Below are 12,346 nucleotides of genomic sequence, written 5' to 3'. Positions count from 1 at the left end.
AGTACCATAGGATAGCTTTGCTTAATGACTTTACTTTATTACAAGAGATGTCTCATGGAAAGGAGTAATCTGTAAACATTTACAATATAAAGAGTAATCATTTTAAAACAAAAAAAAATTAAAACATCAATAAAACCATGAAACTTCAGTTCTTTGTAAAGCCATAACAAATAAATAGATTTTTTGATAAAATAATAAACGCCATTGAAATAAGTAATAAAAAGTAAAATGTGACGCTCTTTTATTGAGAACCTTATCCTCCCACCACAACCTTCTTGACCACCATGTCTTTGGGGGGTTTCCACCTTTAATTTTGGGGTATTTCCAGAACTGCAACCATTAGAATTTTGAAAGTTCTTATCAAAAACTGACAAAGCCTCTCAATTAGACAGTAGCCAATGCCACCAATAATCTAGCTGTAGCTTCATGTGTTTCCAACACCTCTGCCTCCCCCACCACACACACAACAAAGGAATGCATTAAAATGTTGGTTAGGGACGGCTAGTGCATTTCCACATAGGGAATTTCTCACACACAATGAAATTGCAGATCTAAACAAAAAAAAAGTCCATCACTGCACAGTAAAAACTACACAAATAATAATAATTCTTCATGTAATTCCATTGTTGGGAATATACCTTGAAAGTATTGTTAAAATGAAATAAAAGAGCCATCTGTTCAATTATTTTGCATCTGTATTGCGTATGCAAAAAAATTGGAAACAACCTAAATATCCAACAATATAATTACTTTTTTCAAGGTATGGTACATTAATGTAATGAAATACTAGGATGCAATTAAGTAAATATAAGATAAAATTGAAAAGTTATGAAATAATGCAAGTGAAAAAAGTAGAACAAGAAGAATGGAATAGTCTCTATTATCACATAATAGAAAAAGTTAATAAAAATAAATGGATAAAGAATTCTGAGAAAGATTCAGGAATGACTAAAAACAATTGTGTATTATACTTTACACATTGAAAATTATTGAGATGTAAACATGTACTAAGCAAATTTAGCTTGTTGTATTGTTATTTAGCGTTCCTGTTTAAACATTCATCTATTGAAAGTCAGGAGGTTTAGATTCTAATCCTGGTTTATTCAGTGACTGTTTATTTCTCGGACAAGTCAGATTTAAGTTCTCTGGGCTTGGGATGGAATGCCAAGTTTGACTCTACTAATTGTATGAATGTGGAAAAATTATTTTACCTCTCTGAAACTTGTTTTCCTCACCTTTAAAATGAGAGATTTGAACTAGAGAATCCTTCATCAAGGTCCCCACTAGCTTCAAATCCTGTGATCATCTGGTTATAAATTTCTTCCTATGTAAAAGGAGGAAATTGGACCAGATGATATCTTCCCATCAATCATTCTATGAAATGATTCTTTTAAAGTTGCAATACTGTTCTGATACCATATCACTAACTAAACAAACATCTTACCTGTATTTTGTTTCCTACACATGTTGGAACATGGCTACCACCTCATACACAGAAATGCTGCTATGCTAAAGTATGATATATGTGTGTGTGTGTGTGCATACAGTTTCATTTTTATCTTTCTAGTCTCAGCACCTAGCTGGCACATGGTAGATGTTTAATGAAAATTTATTTGTTTGATTAGAGGTAACATGAATTATTGAGATTAATTTAGACATATATTCAAAATTCTTTATTTTTAAAATTGTGTGTGTGTGTATAATCTTGTGTAGAAGGTGATACTTCATATGAGCCTTGGAAGAAACTAGAGATTCCATCAGAAGGAGTGAGTTTCAGGAATGGAGTATGTAGCCTTTACAAGGCACAAAGACATGAAATGTAATGTCATATATAAGGAATAGCATGGAGTCCAAGTAAAAGAAATGAATAAGAGATAGATGACAGATGATAGATAGATAGATAGATAGATAGATAGATAGATAGATAGATAGATAGATAAATAAAATCTTATTAAGAACTTATTATGTGCTGCTAGACACTGATGATATGAAGAAAAAACAAAATAAAACTTTACTCATATGTGTGTGTGTAGAGGTGTGATTTCTTCTCATTCCCAGTCAATCAATCAATGGATTTGAGAAAGTATTAAATGAGCAAATAAGATGGTGATTGATTTATGAGGGGTGAATTTCTTTATGTCAAGAAAAAAATTAATGTAATTGGTTCAAAAGATCAGTCACTCCCATTGAGCCTAAAAGTACAATAGCAGCCAGTTTAGAGTCAGTCTACTCTCCCAGTAGTAGAAGATTTGAATTCTGGGATTGAGTCTAGTTTGAGCCAGCCCCCTGAAAGAGAATTGCTACTGTTGAGGGAGAGAGTTTCTCCTTCCCTTTCATCCCCTGATCCCTCAACAGACATGTCATTGGAGAGACTGTATCACTAGGAGACAATGATCCAACTAGAAGCTGGGAGACAAACTAAGAACAAATTAAACACACCCACAAGAGGCATCTTTAAGACTCTACAAGGCCACCAACACTCAGATCCCAGAAGAAAATTACAAGTAGGGGGAACTTCATGAGGACTTCACAAAGAGAGGGAAGGACTTCTAGTAATGAGGAGCTACAAAGCACTTCTCCCCAGTGCACCCTAGGTGTTCTTCACACATATGCCATAACATCATTATACTAAAAGTTTCTTCCATGATTGCCATATGCCATGTATGTATTTGTGGCAGAGTATACTGCAGATTTTCAGAGGAACATTTTTTGGTAGCAATTGTTCTTACTATATCATCATAAAAACTAATTGAGGCTACTGGCTGAGATCAATAAAGAATACACCAGATAGGGAGCTGTGAACAACAGACCAAACAAAACCACTCCCTTGGTGCTACTTTAAATTCTGGGGGGGGGGGGGAATAATTGCCTCTCATCCGAATGAATGAGGAAAGTAAACCTAGAGATAGTGCTACATGTGCATTATATACACTAGTATTTCTGTGTATGAGGTGCTATTCTTTCCATCATACATAAGAAGCAACGTCAAGTAAGACATTCAATGTTTAACGACATTGAATTGGGATGGAATCATAAATTTAAGAGAAATAATTTAATAGAATTATAGATTATAAACATCAGAGATACAAATAAAAAAGTGAGATAACCCCTAGCCTCTAGGTTAGCTTATATCTGAGCAGTAATCACTGGTGATTGATGTTGAGAGGAACACAGCAGAATGGGTTATTGAGCTGATAGCATTAGAGAAAATCCCATAACCCCATGGGGTTACCCCTTGAACCATGAGAGGAGAAATGTAACCAGCCACAATCTGGGAACCACCCTTCTAGTGTTGGTGTGGGTTGGGAAAACAAATACAAAATCTATAAAGGCTACAAGGGCATGTCTAGAATAAATATTGAATCCTTCATTTTTACAGGGACCCATTGGAAATTCTCCACCTGAGACTCTCTACTGGATTCCCTAGTATTCAAGATCTTCTAAAGAAAAGTTGACAATTCTTTTCTCTCTTTGTTTTAGCTGCAACTGAAAAGTATTTCATTTTTTCTAGTGTATTTTCTTTATAAAATAGACTTTTTGAGATTTCTTTTTCATTGCTGACTGCTTAAGTACTGGTATCTTCTACAAGTATTGACAATAAGGCTAATATGAATAGTATATACTTAATATCAATAGAATACTTGCACCTAGCTTATAAATGTTCATATTTTTTCTTGGGCCTTTAAACAAAACTCTACTGCTTGTGATAGCTTTCAGGGTTGCAGTCAGCTTGTTTCTCCTAGTGATGGGAGAAATCCCATTTGGATGGCCTTTGAAGTGGAAGGGATCCACTGAAGGAAATTTTGGGAGTCCTTTGGTATAGGGACCCAGAGGAAATTGGCCTGGACTTCTAAGGGTATTGACTATGGTTTAGGGACTCCTAGCTAAACTGTGATGTGCTTTGTGTAGAAAGGGATTCCTAGCCATTTTGGCCAGGTCCTAGTTAGAATCCCCTACACACCAAAAGAATCACTGGGAAAGTTTTCACTCAGGATAGTTTGGTTTCTCATCTGAACATAAGAGGGTGACTTCCAGTTCATGACAGGGTCCTGATCCCTGGGAAAGACATTCACATGGTGTGGGAAGCTATGTAGGGACAAGAAACTGAATTTTCTTTGTCTAATGTCAGAAACTGAATTTTCTTTCTTTTTTTTATTGCTTTTGAGTTGCAGTGCCATTTCAAGCACCATGATAGACCTTTGTTAAGTACTAAGGAAACAGAACTCTGGTAAACTTTGTAAAGTGTTCTTTGTTGAAGCTGCTAAGTTCTGTATTGGGGGACAATTACATTTTTTTTTACCTGTACCTATGTGATTATAGCAGATGTCTCATAGCACATGTCTCAAAGCTCTTTCCTGTATGGCACTGGGGAAGCATTAAAAAAGATCATGGATAAAGTCCTATCTTAGATCCCCACAACATTGATCTGGACTGGGGATATGGACAATATGTCCAAGATATACCTTGACCAATTTTCCAAGCATGGTAAATTTTTAAACAGGAGGGAAAATATAACCGGGGCACTGACCAATAATATCCCAGTGATAGCCATATACAAGGTATCATTTGGATATTTGATTAGCTTACTTCTGGAAGAATGTAATGACATGCAGTGTCATATGGCTGTCTCATCACTTCATACTTTAAAATTCTATGACTGTTTTCTGTCTCCTTATTGAACTTATTAAAAGTCTTGTGAGATGTTACTGAGCAAGAACTAAGTTTGTATACGAAAGGCACACTAACTAACCAGTTTGGTCTCTCTTTCCTGGTGGTGTTTGAGGCAAAGGTTGCTCCCAGCATTTCTGGGTGGAGAGAGACGAAACTCCAACTCTCTGATGTTGTCACTACTATTTTTTCTGGACCTCACTGATAAGAAAAAAAGGCATTGGATTTGATGATCATTTAAGAATATGTTATCATTCTGAGGTATTGTTATGAATCCTAGCAACTCTAATCAAATAGAAGGTAAAAAATATCAGTGTCAAAGTTGAACTTTTCTCTACCAACTCAAGACTACTGCATACAATTGTTCTGTCCCACTCCCTTGTCTAGGTCCATAGTAAAGTCCATAGCAACACATTCCACAATCAACATCCAGAAAGCTGGCTCAGAACCAGAATGAATGCCTTCACGTTGAGAGAAAACCCCAGGAAGCTGACTAATACTGGCAAAAAATATAAACCTCAGCCAAAAAAGGAAAAGTTTTTCTTTGTAGACATTTCTTTTTCCCAGAGATGGGAGTAAGAAAGAATGATTATTTGTTTGTTTTTGTTCCAGCCTCAAAATCTGATAAGGAAGGTCTCCTCCTAAACTCTTAAACCCTTTGCAGCCCAATCTCTCAGGAGACATTCTGTTTGCTGACCTTGGGAAAGAGGGACTTTATAAAAGGATACTTTCACTTCTATAACTTCTCCCCAACTGAGTTTAGTGGTGGGTGGAATTGTACAATGGAAAAAATATTCTCAAAAGCAAACACTAAAGCAGATGGTCTTAGGTAGAGGGGGTTTCCGGTAATAAAAGGAAAAGAAAAATTAGTTTTGAACTTTTTGTTTCAAAGAAAGTAGTCTAGCATGGGGCACTTGCCTCAGAAAAAAGTTATTCGAAAGTGAAATGGGCTACATCTAGAGAGAGAAGGACCCAATGAAAGTCTTCAATCAAAGGCTGAATAACAGTGGTTACATATATTGTAGAAGAGATTCTTTTCAGATATTTGCATGCCAGTATAGCCTATGTGTATGTTCACTAGGAATTTCTAAACATATAGAGAGCAGACTCGCAGGGAGGCATAGACAGATATCTCTGGAATCTTACTCTCCCCAAGATAGACTGTGACTCCTACCTTGGAATGAGCTGGAAAAGGGCCTTGAGGGTGGCCACTTTTTTCTTCAGTCTCCAACGGGGGTATTAGACTAGAATTATATCTATCTTTCCCCTAAATATTGCTGGTGAAGGTACATCTAATTAGTTCAGAACTAAAAAGCCCATGGGTTTAACTTTTCCTGACCACAAGGAGTGAAGAAGGAGCATCCCGTTTATTCAGGAAGATAACAAAGAGATATTAGTGAAGTTACAAAACTTAGAATATACATATAAATATACAGAGTGAATCAGCTCTCCCAATGGAAACTGAGCTGAAATATCTCAGCTAAAAACAAGTCAGAGGCCTTGATCTCATACAAGAAAAAATTCCCCAAAGTCTCTAGGAAAGAAAGCTAGAAAATTTGGGACATGCTGAGGAGCCAGCTTCCACTACATATTAGCCACTTCCAATGTCTGTCTCTTTCTTTTACCACATGCTGGAGTCAGTCTCCAAGAATTTAGCATTTACCCAGGTCATCTCAAAGGGAGGACATTTATACCTTTGGGAAGCTTTTGTATCAATTCCTCCCTTCTCTTAGTCATAAAGCACTACATTAACATCCTCTTTACCAATTGGAAGAGTCTTTAAGTACCTCAGGCTTGACTAGAAATGACATGGTTTAGGGGTGGTGGGAACCCCAAAATGTCAAGGTACAGGGCATCTTCTAATCAATGGCAAAGTTTATTATGAGGCCAACAGAAGTGGGCAAAGTTTCTTAGGGAACTTACAAACTAATGAGGATCATGCTGTTGCTTATATACAGAAGGATGGTGAATGGATCTGGGTAGTATTAAAGAGTGGTAAGTAGTATGGGGGCGGGGCAGGTGGCTTGGATAGAGGGGCCAGTGGTCTGGGCTGCTGGAATTTATGGGAAAATTCAGGGAGTCAACAGAGAAAGCTCTGTTGATACCAGGTACTGGGGAAGAAGGGAGAAGATAGTTCCATTCCAGGTGCCAGAGCCAGATAGCCTTTATCTAAGCAATCACAGGGTCAGCTCTGTATGTACTATATGAGAGAACTTTATCAAAGGGTCCTACTGAAATTCTGGGTTGCTTCCACAGACATTGTCTTTACGTTTTGGGGTCCAGGTCTCACCACCCCATCAGAAACCCAGGTAACAGAAGAAACAAGGTGTAGGAGGATTTTCTACCTTTGATACTTAGTACTTTATGTGACATTGGACAAACCCTTGGCTTCAGTTTGTTCACCTAGAAGCTGAAGATCTTGACCGCCGAAGTCCATTCCAACAAAGAGAGTCTACAAAACTGATTCAGTGATTTCATAGTCCAAAGATAACCTCCAAAAACCAGTCTAGGCAGGCTTCCATGTTTTCAACCCCCTCAGAAGAGCCTCATATAAGTGGAAAATACACATAACTTTGTTTCCCATAGGACACCAATCAAACATTTCATGACCTTCCAGTAGTCCACTCTAAATTCTAATTTGAGAAATTTAAAAGCTGCAAATTTCAATTTCAGATAACCCTCAAAACAGTCAGAAAAATCTACTGATCTGTCTCCTCTCCTTTTGTGAGCAACACAGGAGCCCCTTGAGAGTGTTTATGCCTATACTGAGTTCTAATCTTAACATGACCTTTGACAGTTTGTTTCATGTCAAAAATGACTCTTATCTGGGAAACAAGAAATGATAAAGCATTGTACTATTTAGCCTAACTCCAAAGCAGTTAGCACTGTGATTTTATTTATTTTTTTGCTTTTTGGAGGGGGAAGGCAGGGCAGTTGGGGTTAAGTGACTTGCCCAAGGTCACATGGCTAGTAAGTGTGTCAAGTATCTGAGGCCAAATTTGAACTTAAGGTCATCCTGACTTCAGGGTCCATGCTCTATTCACTGCACCACCTAGCCTCCCCATCATGTGATTTTATAAGCAAGAAATAAGGCAAATAACATGATAAATCAAAGGTCCACATGCTGATGCTATGAAAGCTTTTCCCCAAATAACCCTGTGCTCTTGCCCTTTAATCATTCTATTCTTCAGTTTCCATCTCATGACAGTTTTAGTGTGTAAGCAAATGTGCATTCATTATACCAGTAAAGTTCCATGAAATCACGGAGACTAGCTCTGAAGATTAGTATAATGAGGTGGGGCTTTTTATTCTTCTAAGAACTCTTAGACCCCTTTAGGACACTACAGGGCAAGAAAGGTGCTTAAAATAAGAATCACGACCACAAAACCCCACAGTTCTCTAATTTTGTTACTTCTTAGAACCAAAGAAACAACTACTACCACCACCCATTGGTTCCTCATATACCACACAACCACAGTTTTAGCTTAGACACTTTACTCTTTACCTATCAAAAAGAAAAAGTGTTGAGAATCCTACCCCTAGATAAACCTTGGAGTCTCAGTTTCCTTAGCTAATGACAACAGGTAGGAACCATACCCAAGTTTCCAGAGAATTCTGGGGATCCAAAAGATATGTTTCAAGAACCAGTTCTAGAATCACTCCCCAAAATCAATTTGTATATTAATACCTAAGCTAGGTTATATGGAATTTACTATTGGGAAAGCATCCCAGCAAATGGAGCGCTTTAGTAGGTCACCTTTTATTGTTTTGGCCAAAGGCCATATCAGGCAATTGTCTCCCCTTCCCATATTCTATATCCCAGTCAAACTGGACTATTCTTTTTAACCCTTTCTTTTTGTTGATGCCATCTCATGTGCCCCCCTTCCCTCCCTTCCCATTGTCTCTTTGGAAATCCTTCCCTTCCCTCAAGACCCAACGCAGGTTCTGCCTCCAAACTTTCCCTGACTCACTCACTTACCTTCTGTTGAAAGTGAACACTTTTTCCTCAAATCATTCTTATCATTTTGACTGTATCTCTCCTTAGGCATATCCCATTCTTCATCATATTGTTATCTGTGTGCTATACTGGTCTTACACTCTAATTGGATGGCAAGTTCTTCAAGAGAAAAGTCTGTGTCATATGTATCTTTGTATTCCCTCTCTAGCATGGGTATCTGATAGACATTTATCAAATTAAGTTAAATCTCTGTTATATCTTTGTGCTCTCATCATAGTGCCTTACTTATAGTAGGCACTCAATAAATGAATTTCAAGAGAATTGGTGAATAATAAATGAACCCTGGGCTTAAAATTGTTAGCCAAATAAAGCTAATTCTATAAAAGAACAACAATGAAACAATGGAAAATGAATGCTATGAAAATATGGTGATCAAGCTTCACCCCCAAGAAGATGTATGAGAAGGAATATTTTTCCTTTCCCTTCTTTTAAGAGATGGGGGATTATGAATTTGGAGCGCTACATACAATGTCAGACTCAGTTGATGGGTTAATCTGTTTTGCTGATATTTTTAAAAATTCTATGTTATAAGGGATGGCTCTCAAGGAGAGGGCAGGAGGAAGATATGAAGGGAAATAGAGGTGATATAAAACCAGAAAAGACAAGGGGGAATAAAATCAAATTTCAGTTCTAAACCAATAGTCTTATAAAATAACTTACCAATAGGACCACTTTAGGAGTCAGGCAAATGCATAGAGCACTTCTGATGACATCTCCTTATGCGGAGAGGCTAGGGACCCTTCCTCTGGAAGAATTACCTCCAGGGGGTGGCTAGGTGGCTCAGTGAGTAGAGCACTGGTCCTGGAGTCAGGAGGACCTGAGTTCAAATCTGGCCTCAGACACTTAACACAAAATTAGCTGTGTGACTTTGGACAAGTCGCTTAACCCCAATTGCTTTGCCTCCCACCCTCCAAAAAGAAAAAAAAAAGAATAACTTCCAGGACCCAACCCAGCAAGAGATATGACCAGGATTATGAGCATATGATATATGAGCAGGAGCCAGGGAACGCATGCTAAGTAGGAATTTAAGAGGAGTTTCGAGCCTATTCTCCCCAGACTGGGAGGACAAATGTGCCCTCAAGGTTGGGTTTTTTCTTTTTCTTCTTTTTTGGGGGGAGGAGACAATGTTTATATTTTTATCTTTGAAGTAAATGTCTGTAAAAAGTTACAATGTTAAGTGATTTACTGGAACTGGAATTCTAGTTACTGGCATCTAACAGTGAGGGAAATAAAGTCTGTGGGAGCTCAAGACAATGAAAATAGAAAGGAAAAAAAACACTCCCTTCAATCCCCTCAGGGTATCCTAGAACCTAGAGGGGCAGAGTTAGCCTGCCTGGCTCTGGAAGGATACCCCAGAGCATGTTCACTACACTTTTGACCCTTTAGGATTCCCCATGTAATCTGGACCTGAAGGGTCTCAGGGGAAGAAAACTCAGTTGTCCTGATATTGCCAACATCTCTCAACAACTGTTCCAAGCTCTGATCATAAGCTCATCTCTGCATATTATTTTCCCATGAAAGGCAACAGCTTCCCCACCTTATCTCTCAACATATCTTTTCCATGTACTAGGCAAAAGAAACTCAGATCAACATAAAACATAGATTAAGAGGACTGGGATGAATAGCCCAGAATTTTGTTCTCATACTTAATAAGAAAAATAATACCTAACATTATATAGTGCTTACTATGTGTCAGACACTGTATTGTGCTTCAATTATCATTTGATCCTCATAACAACCATGAGGTATAGATGCTATTGTTATCCCTGTTTTACGGATGAGGAAACTGAGGTAAACAGAGCTTAAGTGACTTTTCCAAGCTCATATACCAGTTAGTAAGTGTCCAAGGCCATATTTCAAGTCAAGTCTTCCTGACTCCAGACCCAATGCTATATTCACTTCACCACCTAAAATTTAGATATAAGAGGTACCTCAGGAGTCAACTAGTCTAACACCCTTATTTTGCAGAAAAGAAAAATGAAGATATAACAGGTTGAGTCACTTAGTTTCAGAGATATACTGGTAAATGTTTAATAACTGGCTCTCCAGGAAAAAAATGTACCTGAAACACATTTTTAAGTATAATCTGCATTATTAACATTTTCTCAATCATTTTCTTAAGTCTAGACAATCAACAAAAGAATAAACCAGGTCCTGACTTATAACCTTTGCTGATTTCCAAGGTGCAATATTTTCACACTGAAATTTTTTTTTAACATTTGCACATTAGTCAGGTTGTAAAAAAGAATTAGAACCAATGGGAAGAACCATGACAAAGAAGGAAATTTTTTTAAAAAGAGAGAGAGTAAATAGTATGCTTTGATCTGCATTCAGACTCCACAGCTCTTTTTCTGGATGTGGATAGCATTTTCCATCAGGAGTCTTTTGGAGTTGTCTTAGATCCTTGCATTGCTAAGAAGAGGTAAGTCTCATTGCACAATATGGCTGTGTGCAATGATCTGGTTCTTCTCACTTCACTCTGCATCAGTTCATGTAAGACTTTTCAGGTTTTTCTGAAGTCTGCCTGCTCATCATTTCTTATGGAACTACAATATTCCATTACATTAATATAATACAACTTGTTCAGCCATTCCCCAATTGATGGGCATCCCCTCAATTACTGATTCTTGGCCACCACAAAAAGAGCTGCTATAAATATTTTTGTACATGTGTGTCCTTTTCCTATTTGTATGATTTCTTTGGGATACAGTCCTAGAAGTGGTAGTGTTGGGTCAAAGATATACATAATTTAATAGATTATTAATAGAATTAATAATTAATAGAATATTAATAATAATAATTTTGTGCATAGTTCCAAATTGTTCTCCAAAATGGTTGGATCAGCTCACAACTCCACCAACAATGCATTAGTGTTCCAATTTCCCCACATCTCCAACATTGATCATTTTCCTATTTTGTCCTGTTAGCCAGTCTGATAGGCTCACACTGAAAATTTAACAATCAGCTCTCCAGAACCTGTATGAGATGGCTACAGCACACTAGGCTACCGCACTGTTTAATCAGTCTTCATTTGTACGACAAAATGACTAAATCCTGTAGAGTTGTTGAGCCGTATAGGTATAGGGTTTTCTTGACAAAGATACTGGAGAGGTCCATCATTTCCTTCTCTGGTAGAGATAAATAGAATTTATGTAATTAGCCCAGGGTCAAGCTAGTACCATATTCCACTGCATAAACCTGGCAACCCTGTTTATTCAGTTTAAAAATTGGTTTATAACCTTTCATCATGTAATCATTGCAAGATATAATTTTGTTCATCATGTCATTTAAAACATAAACAGAGCAGCAATATATTCACCAGTAGCATATGGATACACATTTATCTCTTGTGCATGGCTAGCCAAGCCTTGAATTCTCAGTGTACAGCATTGACTAGGTGTAAACAAAACAGTTGAAGATCATTTGTGTTGTTTCTACAGGGAATGGGGGATGAGTGATCCCCAATTGATGCCTGCTGGAATTATTAAATGCCCTTCCTTGGAATTGATATGCACTTGGGCAATTAAGAATTGAGACCTTATACCACACAAAACAGTCATCAAAAGCTTCAAAAAGGCAGGAATTTTGAATGCACCAGATGGATCTGAAGATGACGCACTGTGGCAGAGCAAAAACACATCTGATATGAGTAGTACTGAG

The sequence above is a fragment of the Petaurus breviceps genome, unplaced genomic scaffold (assembly GCF_028583685.1).
Source record: "Petaurus breviceps papuanus isolate PSGF00001 unplaced genomic scaffold, PetGlider_PUasm1.0 90897, whole genome shotgun sequence".
NCBI lineage: Eukaryota > Metazoa > Chordata > Mammalia > Diprotodontia > Petauridae > Petaurus > Petaurus breviceps.
This window is presented reverse-complemented; position numbering follows the sequence as displayed.